This window comes from Psittacula echo (genome assembly GCF_963264785.1).
Source record: "Psittacula echo genome assembly, chromosome: 2".
Lineage (NCBI taxonomy): Eukaryota > Metazoa > Chordata > Aves > Psittaciformes > Psittacidae > Psittacula > Psittacula echo.
In genome coordinates, this window is record NC_137737.1 from 11,625,815 (window position 1) to 11,640,917 (window position 15,103).

A 15,103-nucleotide genomic window follows, 5' to 3' on the forward strand; every position below is an offset into this window, starting at 1 on the left:
TTTTTTTTGTATGAGAGCACCAGTACATTCCCAGGGGACCCACCTGTGCAGCAGTTATGCAGACAGGTTCTCTACCAAGGGTGGGAGCAGGCAATCTGCAGGTGCAGGTGTGTGCTGCAGGCACATCAAAGTGGGCACAGGTGCCCTGCGTTTGAGTTCATGTATAAATGCATTACTCCTCCCTCTTTTTGCTTTCTGTAGAAGGTGATCACCACTTTGTGAGTCTGGGGGGAGTTATGCAACGTTTAGCCTCTGACTGTTTCATGGAAAGCTTGAAAGTCTTCTGGGATAGAGGCTGCAGTGTGAGGCTGGCTGTGTCTTCTCCCTTTGCCTATAAAGCCAGGTGGAACGTGACCTTGAAAGCTGGAGATACCTGTGGAGTTTGGGGCCTGATCCACAGTTTATTGAGGTCAGTCCCTTTCTAATGGGCTTTGTCTGAGTCCCTGGGAGAACAGCAGTAATTGCCCCACAGAAAGGATGCTAACCCATTTTTCACGCTAGTTTCTCCTCTACGGAAGGAATCTGTGGGGAAGAGCATGACTCTTAATGACTGCAGCTTATAAGTAACTAGGAGTCATTCAGCATTTGGGCTGACATATTGAGGTTGTGATGTGTTTTGCATTTGTTAAGTGTTGGCTGCTCTCCTGTGGCTTGGTGTCTTTGCTTAGTACCTCTCAGCACTTCCGTATGTAAAAGCTGGGGGTTAGATGAGAAGCTGAGCCCCCTGTTTGAATGCTTTGGCATCCCTTGGAGCCTGTCTGCTGTAACAGTCCCTTCTACACTGGGCTTTGCTATGGAACAAGTGGTTAGGAAGTCTTGACTTTTTATCTTCTGTGCTTGCATTTAGCTTGGGTGGATTTTGCACAGGGTGAGAATTTTTAGTCTGTAGGTGATACACAGCAGAGAGCTTAAGTAATTCAAACATTGCTTGTGCAAACAGCACACTGAAATGTAGGAAAGCCAAGGATTTTTCGGTTGTAGCATAGGGTGCAGTCCATGTTGCGGGCATGGTGCACCAAGCATTCTCTTTCACGTACGCATTGAGTATATTTTATTCTTTGTACATCATGAAGCAGTGATAACAGATGAATTAATAAATATTCCAACAAGCGCTTTCATGTGCTGTTCACTGTAAAATAAGATTAAAACCTGTAGAATATGTTAGTTTTCTGGGGCAATAGGTAAAAAAAGAAGACAAACACCTCAAAAGCTGGATGTTAGCATTTATATGCGCCAAAGGAAAAAAGATATAAAAAAAGTCTGGATTTGCACTTCAGAAATAGTGTTGTCTTCATCCACTTCATGTATGTGAAGCTGAGGTGAAGCTACCCAGTTAAACTGTGATGTGACAAAGGCAGTATATAACCTCTTTAAAGTCTATATAAATCAAACCTTTAACCTACTGCTTTTAAAAGGGAATGGTTAGAGAATGCTTTTGTATAACTTTTTTTTTGTGTTCCATTTAAATGTAGATTTTTTAAGGCCTTTAGGATAGTGGAGCATCTTATGCAATGAAATGTTAATCAGGACTCTTTTGTAGCTACTTGGTTGGAAGATGAAATATTTAGTGCTGTTGTATATTGAGCCCCTGTTTCTTATGTACACACACAGGCTCTCTTTCTCTCTCCTTTTCCCTCTTCCCTGCCCCCCAACAATCAGAGGTGTAAGGAAATATATTAATTAATATTTGAAGAGCTGATCTGTGCTTTCCATTAATGATAACCTGACTTGGTCACATTTCTAGCAGACTGCTAGCAGGGAAGTGTAGTACTTGAGTGACTGAATGTAGTTAATGTCTAGGGTTGGTCCCTTCCTTGTTTGTCCTGAGTAGAAAACAACTTCGACTATCTCCATGTAAGTGTCTTTGCTGAGCAGGTCTGTGATATTGGAGATCTGAGCTTCTGTTTCCATTGATTACAGTAATTTTCAACCAGTAGATACGGCTGTATTGTACGGTCACATAGATTCCTTGGGGTCTGGTTTGTAATGCTATAACCAACATACTGTTGTGTTCAAGGTAACACTTGTGTCCTGAAACACATGGTGCCTGCCACTAAGAGTTGGGTTACTTAAGTGTGTATCTAAGTGTATACATAGACTGCTCACAGGTTGAAGGCTTAAATAATCAGTTTAGTTACTAAATTTGTTTTTTTTCCCTAAGTTTGTATCTTTTGGGTAAGAAAGTAAATTTTGTTCTTGATGTCCCATCATAATGACCCTAAGCTGATTTCTCCTGGTGCAGTGGGTCAGTTTAGTCCATGATTCATATTTGTTTGGCGGAAGTCACATTTCATTTCAAGTATGATTGTTAGCTTTTTGTCAGATGTTTCTTGATTTCTTGATATTTCTGGATCTTTTGACAACTTGGATTTTGTGTTACTTGGTAAAAGCCATAACAATAGGGATATTGTAGCATTAGATTCAGTTAAACTAAGATTTCCACAAAATCTTAGACTTCATGATACAGGAATGATCTTCCTTGATGTAAGGCTTTACTTCAGCTGTGTTTCTTGTATATCCTTTTCATTTTTTAAAGGAGCATGCTAATAAAAGAGGCCAGGAGTCACTGTCACAGGATGGCAATGTGGGGTTAAGGGTGTAGGCTCTGCTTTCACTCAAGTCCAGAGCACAGATTTGGACTGTGAGTATGAGAGAAACAAGGGAGATTGTCCAGTGTTCATGTGTTGGCAGGCATTTAGTGTGGGATTATACTTTGCGTTGTCCTCTGCTTCCACAGGAATCTGAGTGTTCTACAGCGCAGAGCTGTGTCAGTGCACACAGCCTGATGAGCCTTCTCTTCAAACTTGGCCACTGCACTGAAAATACTCATCATGTGTTTATTGTTATTTCCCTTTTAACATGGGGAAGGGAAGAACACTGATACCTTCTCAAACTTTATCTGTTAGGCTCTTCCCCTAAACACAGTGCTGTCTTCCCAGCTGCCCAGAACTGTTTGCTGCAGACAGATGGTACTGTCCAAATGCAAACCAAGCCAAACGCTTGAAATCAAAAGTCAGACTGCATCGTTATACTTCGTGTATAGCATACCCCAAAACACTCAGGGATATCTTTTGTGGGGATGGTGGTATTAAAGTTTTCCATTTTGGAAAACTGCCAGCCACGTTCAGTCAGTCTCATGGTATCACTGTATGGCACTGGCAAGTTAAAACCAAAGTTATGCTGAGTGCTTCAGTTCCATATTTAGCAGGAAGCAAGTATAAACATTTTCAGGGGTTTTTTGCCTGTTTCTCCTAGTTGTGCAGGAATTGCCAGAACATCAGGAAAAACAAGTCCCCCAAGAGAATCACTTTTGCATGGAATGAACAGGCTGAACAGCCCATTGCTGTGTGTGCTTCAGATTTCATTCCTTACTGAGATTTTGGACTCCATGCTCCACAGCTCTGTGAGGAGGAGGTGGTGCTACTTGCTCCGTTTCACTGAGGGTTTTACTGGGAATGATGCACTGAGCTTCTGTATGGTTTATTACAGTGCAGCTACAGCTTTGTTTGTCAGTGACAAAGTGTTTTTAATGATACTTTCTTAGCTTTATAGCAAGGAGCCTCAGACTTCAGACCTGAAAACAAGACAATGAGCAGATGAAATTAAGCAGGCAATGCTGTTACATCAAAGTATGGTAAGAGCTGTTGTGCTGGAACACAGGAAAGGTCAGCTTACATGCCAGTAGGGAGCTACTTGTGTTGGCAGACTAGGTAAGATTGGCTTAGTGCCTGTATGAGTGATAGCATGCCCTTGGAAGGCTTTGTTATATAGAGGGTAATTCTTGTTCATGAAGCTTCATGAGATAAGAGTCACTGAAGTCACAAGAACAATGACACTCATTGATCATAAAAACTCTGCCAGGACTGTGCTCCTTTAGACCCTTGGGTCAGTTTATCTCAGTGTTGCTTCGGTGAACAGCTCCTCTTGGTTTGCATTGGGTTAGAGCGTAGAAACAGGTTTTCAGTGTTTAGCTCACAGACCCTTGCGTGGTGTTTCCCCTGGAAGTGCTTTGAGACCTTCCCCAGGGCTATTTGAGCATGAAGTGGGATCCTTGCATTTTTTAGAAGCAGTTGTGCTTGGCTCTGGCTGTAATCAGCTCCACACAGCTTTGCAGAGCCTGTTAATGCTGTTCCTTAATTGCTTCTGAGCGATAAAAGGAACTCTTACACTAGCCAGATCTTCCTAAAAAATCACTGTTAAATATTAAGCTGTCTCTTACGGTTTAAATGAGGCAGCCTTGTTCTGTAGGGAGCAAGAGCTGGGACCAAACCAGTTACAATCTGAGTCTGATCAACTTGCTATGTGACACAAGTCTTTATTCTTTCAGGGCGTGTTATTTTCCTCTGTAAAGAGAGGACTGTATATCTAACAACCTTTTGTTTAGGATGAGTTTGAAATACAGAGGATTGTTTGACATACACTTTAAGGTGATACGTTGAGGGGCTTATGGCCCATTGTCCTACTTCCCAGAGGACTTTGCAGATATCACACTGTTCACTTCACTAGAAAAATGAGATCTTGCTTTCTTTACCTACCCTGGCAAAAGGAGGAGTCAGGACAATAAAACTGTTTGCAGTGGTTCCCACTAGCTGCCTATAGGAGGGAGGCAGTGTAGATGTAACTGACCTTGCCCAGAGCAGGGCTGACACTGTAGATGTTCATAGAATCTCAAACTGGTTTGCGTTGGAAGGAACCCTAAAGCTCATCCAGTTCCAACCCCCTGCCACGGGCAGGGACACCTTCCACTACAGCAGCTTGCTCCAAGCCCCTGTGTCCAACCTGACCTTGAACACTGCCAGGGATGGGGCAGCCACAGCTTCTCTGGGCACCCTGTGCCAGTGCCTCAGCACCCTCACAGGGAAGAACTTCTTCTAATGTCTAATCTCAATCTCCCCTCTGTCAGGTTAAAGCCATTCCCCTTGTCCTGTCACTACAGGCCCTTGTAAAAGGTCCCTCTCCAGATTTCTTGTAGCCCCTTTAGGCACTGGAGCTGCTCTGAGGTTTCCCCTTCAGGAGCCTTCTCCAGGCTGAACCAGCCCAGCTCTCTCAGCCTGGCTCCAGAGCAGAGCTGCTCCAGCCCTCGCAGCATCTCTGTGGCCTCCTCTGGACTCGCTCCAACAGCTCCACGTCACTCTTGTGCTGTTGCCCCAGAGCTGGATGAGGACTACGGGGGGGTCTCCCCAGAGCAGAGTGGGAGAATCCTTTCCCTGCTGCTTTTGATGCAGCCCAGCAAACAATTGGTTTCTGGGCTCAAGCACACATGGATCATGTTGAGCTTCTCAACCAACACCCCGAAATCCTTTTCTTCATGTTCCTTCTGCTAGGGCAAGGGAAGAAAAATGAGGAGGGACCTCCTGTGTAGTAACAGTGGTGCAGGAGGTACATTGTATGCTCTTCTAAGACAGCAAGACGTATCAAGGGCTCACAAGCCTCTTACACCTTGTGTATCTTTGCAGCCAGGCAGCTGCTCCTCTGTTCTAGGAAAAGGAATGGACTCCCACCAGCTGGTGGTGGCACCAGCCTGGTTCTGACCTGGGGGGTTTGGGTCAGGGCTGTATTTGCTGCTGAGTTTGCTGCATCTTTCCCTGCCTCTGCTTTGCAGTCTTCTGGAGGCATGGCTCACTGCTGGACTGGGAGGACTGTGCTGTGGAGCGTTGGTAAATGCAGTGGGGAGTGATGGAAGATGGCAGATGAAGAAACGAGGAGGCTTCCCTCTAGGGTGAGGGAAATGACATCTGGATAAAAAAAAAGGGTATGAGAAATAATTTCTTAAATGGTGATGGGGAGAAGGTAAAACAGGCAAAAGAAAGCTAAAAGTAAGTGATAGATGAGATACCTAGGAGAAGGAGAGCAGATGGGTGGAGGAGGGCAGACATAAGCTTACAAGGAAAAGAAAGATGAGCGTGTGAGCATTTCTGGGGGTGAAAACATCTGTGGTGAATCACAAGCAAAATAGAAACGAGAGCAGAGTAACAAAACTCAGGATAGAAACAGAAAACCCCAGGTAGGTAAAAACATACAGGAGGCAGGCCCATGTCTGAAGAAGGGAGACAATTTTAATGGCAAACTAATATACTGTTGGTTTAACATACTGAATCCTGCTTCTAGCCCTACTCTTTCTGCTTCTCAAGCTCAGACTTTCTTTGATTAATGAAGTAATTCAATACTGTGTGTGGAAAAGAGGCAGCATTTTGCACCTATAGAAAGAGTTATGTCACGTGTTTTGGTTAGGATGGTTAGCGTTACAAAAACAGTCTGTATGAGTGTTGTTAAGTTGGAGGGGATGGTGAGATCACAGCTTGAGCTGAAATGCAGACTTTGCTGAAATAACCTCATACATAAGAAGTGGCCTGTACAATTTTTTCCTTAGGGAAGCCAAACAAACCTGAAACAAGAATAACTTCTCCCACGGATCTTTTTTCTTACGGCAGTCTTCAGGCAGGCCCCAACTGATGACTCTCATGACGGGAAACCTCAGTTTGCAAGTATTTTGAGTCACTAGGGTTCTCATTATCCAAAGTCTACAAGTGATGAGTGGTGTAGTGCATAGTGGTAAACATGGAAGTACAGCAAGACTTACAAAACCAGTATAAATCAAGTGGCGTTGGCTTTTTGGTGGCAGAGTTCCCGGTGGAGTTGCCCAGCAGAGGATGACAGGAGCTGTTACTCCTGCAGGACGATGCCCTGCTGCAGGGAGGGGAGATAAGGCTGTGTAAGTGAGAGGGAAGGAATAAACAACATGAGGAGTTGCTGAATTTGCCAGGATTTGGAGTCCTGACTTCCTGAGAGGCATAGCGTGGATGTGGTGCTGAAGAAAATGTGCTTTTACTGCTTATTTCAGTGTAATCCGTCAGATTTCTTTTTGACATGGCACTTCAGGTCTGGTACTTGTGGTTCTTCTCACTGGCCATTTCTGTTTGTGTATGCTGTGGGAAGACTGGCCTTTTCTGTGTCCTCCTGTCTGCCTCCTCTTCAGTTTTCATCCCTTCCTTGCTCCGTTTTCTCAAGCCACTTTTGTCTATCACTGCCTGATCTCCTAGCTAAGCATTTCTTTGACAGGTTCCTGGTTCCAACTCTTGTTTGCTCTCTTTGTGGCTTTCTTTGTATTCTCATATATTCATTGCCATTTTTCCATTCCCTCTTGTTTCTCTTTCCATTTCTTAAGCTTACCCCATTTAAGACTGCCCTGCACTTACCAGGCCCATTTCTGCTTTGCCTTCTTTCCCATCTCACTGCAGCTCTGCCCACTGTCCACTGTCAGTGGACGATGGAGTCGTCCTGCACAATTTTCCTTACATCTCTCAGCCCGGTTGCTTCTTTGGCAGTAGAACCTTAGCTGGTTTCAGCAGTACTTGTGTCTGGTGCTTTATTTGCTGCTTGATATAATTAGAGCAGAATTTATGACCTTCTATTTTCTAGAGCTGTTTTTCAGCCCAGCCTTACTTATGGAAATGGTAGTTCTAGTTTCCTTCAGGCCAGTTAAAGATCTATTAAAAGTTCCTTTTTTCTGCTACCTATATAATGATAATTTATTTTTCAGTAAGAATCTTGAGCACTGAATTAACAAAGTGACTCCAGTCACTTTTGCAGGAAAGAAGAGAAGAAAATCGATGGCATTGGTAGCACATTAAGATAAAGTGGAAACATGTATATGAGACTTTCCTTCTGTTCATTCACCATCCGTAAAGCCTTTATGCAACTGGCAAGATGAGAACTCCTTTATTCTATGTCTCTGTTCCAAAATCGGTTGGGACAAGATAGGGTGATGAATGGATGCCTCGGGGCTCTGATGAAAAGCTGTATTTATTGTTTTAAAAAGTCTTCCTATTTAATGAAAACCAGGCACCACACTAGACTGAGCATGCCCTCAAGATATGCCAATGTACACAAAACTCAGCAAAATCTGTGAATCACATTGCATAAATGGTTACAGATACTGGCACTAAAGTTCTTCACAGGCACATGATGGTGATGTTTACAAGCTGTAGGCATTGTATAGTTTCAGGCTTGGCTTAGAAATGATACAGGCTTTATCGTTGCGAGGTTCGCAGTAAGCAAACAGTACGTGTTGGTGTTTTGTGTTTGATTATCGTTAGTGTGTGTGCCCAAATAGAACTCTCTCTTTATAAACATTGGCTTCAATGCCAAATATTGTTATTAAGATAAGTAGATTTCTTACATGAAGTTCTGCCAAGGCTTGTTAGGCTTTGGTTAGTCCTGTAGATACTGGTCAGCAGTTCTGAGGTCAGCTGGGAAGGGGCTACACTTGGGTATGCAGTAAAGATGCTACAAAACTTGCCATGTGCATAGAATGGGTTTAAAGGCACAATGGAAAGATTATTTTGTAATCATCATTTCCCTCACCTATGCTCTGCCTGCTGTTTGTTCTTGTTATTTATTTTGATGTGCTAATCCATTGCTATTTTCCAGATGAAACTGACAGGGAGGTTGTTAATTTGTTTCCTGAAAGTGTCTTGCCCATAGGAGTTGGGAAAAGCCAGTGGAAATGTTAAATATTCCCAAAATGGAATAAGCGTTTCCTTTAAGACCACATCTAGGTGTGGAACAGCTTTTCCTCGCATTCTGGCACCACCCCAGAGGCTAGTTTGGGCTAAGTCATCAGGGGAGCTGTTAGCTCTGAAGATCTTGGGTAGGAATGTGGCCTGTTGAAGAGTTCAAGTTACTGATGTGTCAGTGGGACGGGCTTGTCTGCAGGTATGGCAATGGTGAGGGACACAGCAAAGAGCTATGTGAAAGCCAAAATAACTGAGCTGTATGCTACTGAACAGGTCTGGTGGTGCTGAATGCTTTCTGTGTAGGACCAGTAGCAGTGATGGGGTCCGTGTGGTTTATAAACAGAAGTGACACAGAACAAATGTCATGGTTCATAAACTGCCACCACCAGATTCCTTGAACATGATGATGAACGCAGTATAATTGACTAACATGTACATGAGCCTAAATGAGTTTTATTCTGTGGTATAAAGCTGCAAGTGAAACTCCTCTATGATTTCTGTGTTACCACATCTCTAGGAATGGTACAAGTCCACAGTAGAAGGTCAGCCTTTACTCTGACATCCAAAACATGGAGATAGTTTCTCCAGAGTGGAATTGGAGTATTTTTGGAGAGATCACACTGTAGTGTTTGGAGCAGTTTCAGAGACAGAACAGTTCTTCCTCTTTCAGCTTGCGGAGACTGATCGTAAATTCCAGAAATGAAGGAGAAACCAGTTCCCTTTAAATATCAAGTTCTTCCCACAGCTACCCTTTGCAGCCTGGATGAGGTGAGTGTGGGAAGAACAGCCTTTGGCTTTCATTGCAAAAGGGGAGTAATGACATCTGTGTAACACTGAGTTACTGGTGAGGATTTGCTGTTTGGCTACTTGTGCTTGTTAGCATGCCTTTGGGAGGCAAGGAGGCTGGAGACATGACTTCCATGGAATCCACTGGAATCCTTTAACTTAATATTTCATAACATTTCATTAACTTACATAGACAGAATCTTATGTGCAGTTTGCATTGCCTGTGCTGTCAGTCTGTACTCAATAACATTATAATACAGATGCTGGTGACTTCTCCATGCTGAAGTCTGTAAAAGATGTGGAATTACTCACTGTCCTCTATGAAAGTCTAATGGTGTGGAGAATGTGGTACCTATGTGTAGGTGGTAACTTGAGTATGTCCTGTATTTAAATGGACAGGTCCATAAATATTTTGTTAGTCCATACAGGATTATTTCAAGGGAAAACTGGTGCACCATTGCTGACCAGTTGTGTCCTCACCACTGCTCTGTTGACTGGTCACATAATGACAGCTCCGCGCTTGCTTGAAGCTCCTAAAATGCAGGAGGCACAACTAGAAGATGCGTGTGGTTGTTCTTTCTGGATAGGTAACTTTGGTAGCTATTGTCAGGATATTTTATGTTAATATTAAGAATCTGGGATTCTAAGCCAATCTAATGACTAAGTTCTGTGCAGCCTCATGAGAAGTTTGAGGCACCCTGCTGTGTTTTCTTTTGACCCAGATTATTTCTGGGGATGGGAGTATTTCTGTGGAGTTTTTAATGCTCTGAGGCAGCTCTTTGGCCTGTATGAATCAAATATGCATTCTCTGGCACCTAGATGGTGCTTACTATGTCAAGCACAAGACTTTGCTGAAAGCTTCCTCTTTTAAAAGACCAGGCTGCACATTTTGTCTTCACCCAAGAAGGTGGGAAAGTTCTGTAAGTGGAAGAGTAACAGCACAGATGTTAAATGAAGAGGTAGAATATTGAACAGATAAAGATACGTGTTTTCTTTCTGTTTTCCAATGTTTAAGATGCTCTTTCAAATGGAGATCTTGCTGGATGATGCTGTTTTACCTTGGCATATGTTAATAGCTGCCCTGAACCCACTTATGCTCCTGTGTGAGAAGAGATTTAATGGTGCATAATGAACTTTTGCCAGATGCTTAACAGTGCAAAGCCTTTAACAATTTGTGCAGGAAAGGTATAAAACCAAAACATTTGGATTTTGGATACAACAGCTCCGTCTGACTTGATAAAAATCGATGCAAGAGTGGTTGGTGTAAAATGTAGACTGTTCTGAACTAATATTGACCCAGTATATCAAGGTAGTATGTGTCAGAGTAACACACGAGGTCATGCAAACACTGATTTTAAAGGCATTGCACTTGGACCTAGGTTTCTTTGGCTTTTTAGCTTGCCTTGGTATGTGCTGCTCCAAACCCTGGGCTCTGGGGACAGGCTGATGCTGCTAATGTCCTTCAAAGGCATCCCTGGAGCTGGCAATCACTCGCTTACTGGGAAAACGTAGAGGTCTTGCAGAATGTGGTGCTATTGGTTGAGGGATTCTTGGTCCTGAGGCTGCTGTAGAAAGGATGGATCTTTAAAGTGAGCTTTAGTAATGCGTGGACTTTGTGTATCCGTACCCAAGTGATTTATTGACCTTTGAAGCTGGTCCTGGAAGCTGACAGGACAGACTAAAAGACTCTAGCTTGCTGTTTTGCTTTCCTTCCTTTCATGCTGGGAAGTGAAAGAATATAAGGAGAAAGAAGGGAAAGTAGAAAGGGGGAGTTTATGGGGTAGTACCGGTAAAAATTCTTCCTCTGAGTCTCATTCTCGTATATATATATATATACTTAGCCTAGCTGTGGTTCCTTGCTTATTGGCATGCTTTAGGAATGTTAGAAGTATTCTGATTTTTCTTTTTTCCCTGATGCTCAAGAATCTTGCATATCTGCAGCTACTACTCATACTTCAAAGAAGCAACACTTCAAAGTGGTGTCCGTATGGATACTGTGACACCAAGCTTATGCTTCCTTTAGCCTCAAATTTTGTCTTTTTGATTCTGAGCAATGTTCATTTCTGCTAATGAGGGATAGCTGTCAGAGGCTTTACAGAAGTCCTCTGTTGAACCCTGTCTTTTCTTTTGCTGTCTAAGTTACAACTTCTTATGAAAGTTCATAAGCAGTAATGTGGTTTGGATCCTGAGAGCTAATGAAGGCCAGCAGCTTAGGGAACTGCACAGATCTGTTTTCTGTTAGTGGATGGTCATGCCTTTATTTTGATGGGCTGCCGTAACCATCCTTCTGTGCTGGTTTAGGCAGTTCTTCTCTCACCCAGTTTCTTGCAGTGAGACATTCCAGTGCGTGTTGTCACTGGTCTGCTTGTGCTCAGCCTTTTGCTAGAGACCTCAGGGGTAGCTGGCCAGATATTTCTGGAAAGGAGTTCAAGAAAAGCACAAGGGCCCTTCCAGACGATGTGTGGATACAGCTCAGTTGCTTTTGTTACCGTCAGTTACGCTGGTGGTCATCTATTTTGAAAGAAATATACTTATTATATGGACCTTTGACTCTAAAGGCTGGAAGTAAAGTATCAATGATGATAACATCGGTGGTATACAGTTGTGTGCAAACCTGGTAAGACAGTGAACTTGTTTATTTGTACCTATTCTGAGAGGAAAGGAACATCATTTGGTTTGTAGATCTGCCAAGAGATGTACGGAACCTGTGAAAACAAGTGTGTTGTGGTGCTTTTGTGTGCAGTGATGTCTGGGCAGCTTGGCCCCGGGAAGGGGAGGTGTGGGCAAAGGTTGGAACGATGTGCTGCATGCTTTTATTTTGGGTGGATGAATGGACAGATGAAAAAGGTTGTTAATGAGAGAACTTCAGGTTTGTTATTTGGTACATGCCTTTTACTAGGAGCATTGGGTGCTTCAGAGACAGTCACTGTGATTGATATAGTAGCAACTATGAAAATACAAATGTGGAAGGCTTTAAGAGGGCAGTACAATATTGATGCCAGGCTGCAATAATGAAGGGTCTACATTAAGATTAGATAAGTGCCTGCTCGCTGTAACCCCGCAGTGCAGCCTCTTGCTTGTCTGTTAGCAGAGCCTAAACAGTATGGAATAACTGGTCTGTCAGAGCTGGATGGATATATCAGACCTTTTTGTTCAAAATTACTTGTAGTTGTTGTCTCGGCTGTTTCCAAGCTCGCTGTGCTGCAGGCAGTTGTAACCAACATCATTCTGGGTGTCATCACCGTGGCACTTCTCTCATGTGCATAGTTTTTTTGGAGCATTTCAATATCAGCTTCTTTATCAACTTGTCTTCCCCAGCACCGTTGTCTTGTGCTGCTGGTGAAGGCCAGTGCCACCATGCACAGAGCTGGGTAGCGGTGTGAGGAGGATTTCCTCTCTGCTGTGTTATCCCACCCCCAGTGTGCTGTTTGCATACAGCACAGAACATGTTTCTGCCTGTATTTGCATAAGCTGCCCCCAGATCCTGTTATCTGTCTACATCTCTGTTACGCTGTCATTCACTGCTGGGTTTCTGCCAGCTGGGTTTATCCTTCATATTAGCAAGATGTAACTGCTGAATCAGTTTTACACGTTTTTCTCTGCGGATTTCTTGCCTTTTCCCCCCCCCCCCCCGTGTGCAAAATGGACAAATACCATTACTGGTAATCTGGAATTTTGCATAGCTGCTTACATGTGGGGTCAAATTCACTGTTGTGTTTAAAACCAAGCTGAGAAGGTTGGGAAGGAAATGAAATCCTTCAGAGCTTGTTGTCGGAGCGGGTGGACAGTGCTGTATTACTTTGGAAGCATGAAAACCTGGGATATTTATTAGCTTTGCTTAAAGTCTCTACCAACTTTTCTTTCTAAGGGACTGCATTGTCTTCAGGATAGCAGAGGAAAGGGTGATAGGGCAGTGGGAAGGAATTATTTGCTAGCCTTTTATATTTTACTCAGCAGTGACTTTTTGATAAGGAGAAAAAAAGACAAGTAAGAAAGGGGTGGTGAATAAAAGAGAAAAGTGGAATAAGGAGAAAGGTGGGAAAGTAAGCGTGAAGGGGAAGAGGTAACACAGGTATTCTTGTCAAGTTAAAGTCAGTCTTTGTTAAAGTGCTTTTGTGCTAGATGGAGTTCCTCAACTGCTGGCTATGTAAAAATGAATGGATTTCCACAAGTTTATGTATGGCTACATTTTTAGCTGTTGTTAGCTCTTATGAAGCCATTCTGTTTATGCATATAGTCAAAAATTATATCCTATTTGAAATACCCATGTTATTAAAAGCAGGAAGAGTTTTGTTGTTGTTAGTTCTCATAGAAGTCTTGATATGTTTACTAACAGGAAGAAATGTAACTCTTTTAAAGAAAAACTAGATGCAAGCCATATGTAGTGTGCACGGAAGGAAGCATCTACAATCTGGTTTGAGTAAAGAACTGTTCTGTGATCTCTTTGTAGAGCTGAAGGGAGAAGTATTTTTTCTTTAACAATTCCCTTGTCCCAAGTTTGTTCTGTGGTTGATTTTTCTCTCCAGATTTGTTAGCTGTTAGGAGATGGTAACAGTGTTTTAAAACGTATTATTCCTCAATGGGAAATACAGCTTCCTCCAAGTTTGAAATGAAACGTCTTGGCAATGCGAGTTAAAATTCAAAAGATGAAATCTAAATCTGTACCAGCTACACACACACACACACACACACACAAATGCTTGGGAATGTTTCATGAATTATAGGGTTACCCTTTGTCTTATTTGCAAACACCCACCCTTAAAGCAGAGCTTCTGTAATTTTGTGTGCTCTGTTCAAAGCCATCTGAAGTCAAGCTCTGCAAGTAAAGAATTCTAGAGGGTTTTTCTCCTGCCTCTTATTTCTGCTTTTGTTCCTCTAACGTGGAGATTGTCCTGACTGTGTAAAAAGAATGACGAGATGAGATTTAATTACTCCACAGCTTCAGTAACTCAACTGAGAACAGTGACAGTTTATTGTACTGTACAGTTCATCTGTCTTCACTGGATCCTGGGTTTAAGAGTTCTCAGCCAGATAGGGTACGTGTGCTTTTCTTCTCCATGTAATCAGGAGACCAGTGGTACCAGACAAACGCCAACTCAAGTGATTTTCCCCGTGCACTATTGAAGGTAACAGTGATGGAGGTAGAGGGAAATATTTATAAGTCTATGACCTTTTGCTGTCCAGGCAGACTGCCTCTGCAGCAGTGAGGCAAGGCACATCCAATGAAAATTGGAAGGGAATGGTGAATGTGGAGTGTTGCATTCAAGAGATGATTTTAAACATGATGAGAAAGGGAGAATTTCTCGCATTTCCTTTGTGAGACTCCACCATGACTGAGACCTGACCATGTTTACACTTACTGGCCAGCTCACCAACTTTTGCAGTGACTGTATGTACATTGGGTAACTGATGCTTAAATATAGGCTCTCCATTAGACCTCATAGAGCCTTAAATTGTGCAGCCTGAAAAACATTTTTCTGTGGTGCCCCTGAAGGACCCATTCTGGGTGGCCTCACTTTGCTCAGTTGTGGATGTATATCTGATAACAGGCAGTTCCTGCTATGGAGAGCTTATAGCCTGAACAGTCAAAACAGGTAACAGGCAGATGGATGAAGAAAGTGTCAAGAGAAGTAAGTAACTGGCTGCACAACACTCAGATCTTGGTCTCTAGTCTTCTGCACAGGCATAGACCAATATCAGTTGTTCACTAGAACACACAGGGGTTTGAATAGCAGTTGCTAAAGCCAGTGTGAGTCAGTAAATCATGGCTGCAATTTCTCAGTGATGCTGAAGTCCATATT

At 42.9% G+C, this 15,103-nt stretch overlaps 1 protein-coding gene across 2 annotated transcripts in view; it reads left to right on the top strand.

The window, feature by feature from the left end:
* The window catches only part of GLI3 (GLI family zinc finger 3), a gene marked incomplete at both ends in the record, with an annotated part of 193,606 nt that overhangs the window by 18,017 nt on the left and 160,486 nt on the right, over positions 1–15,103 (top strand). The window lies entirely within an intron of this gene.